Source organism: Penaeus monodon, chromosome 28, assembly GCF_015228065.2.
Source record: "Penaeus monodon isolate SGIC_2016 chromosome 28, NSTDA_Pmon_1, whole genome shotgun sequence".
NCBI lineage: Eukaryota > Metazoa > Arthropoda > Malacostraca > Decapoda > Penaeidae > Penaeus > Penaeus monodon.
The window spans coordinates 24,898,269-24,898,487 of record NC_051413.1 but is presented as its reverse complement, the minus strand read 5'-3'; positions in this window follow the sequence as shown (position 1 = coordinate 24,898,487).

The following is a 219-nucleotide window of genomic DNA, read 5'->3' as shown; positions in this document are numbered from 1 at the left end:
TTCTCGCACACTTCTTGAGGGAGCCATGACGAGATTTGTTAGTTACTTAATATGCCCTTTCAAAATGCTTCGTTTGAAAAAGAAAATATGCTCTGTAGAATTTTGTTTTCGTGTGTTATTTTGTTTTGAATCTTTTCTTTTTAAAATCGAGGCAAGTGTTCCATTTTGAGTATCATAGAAACGCATTGTCTTGCAGTTTGGCCTACCAGCCACGGGTGG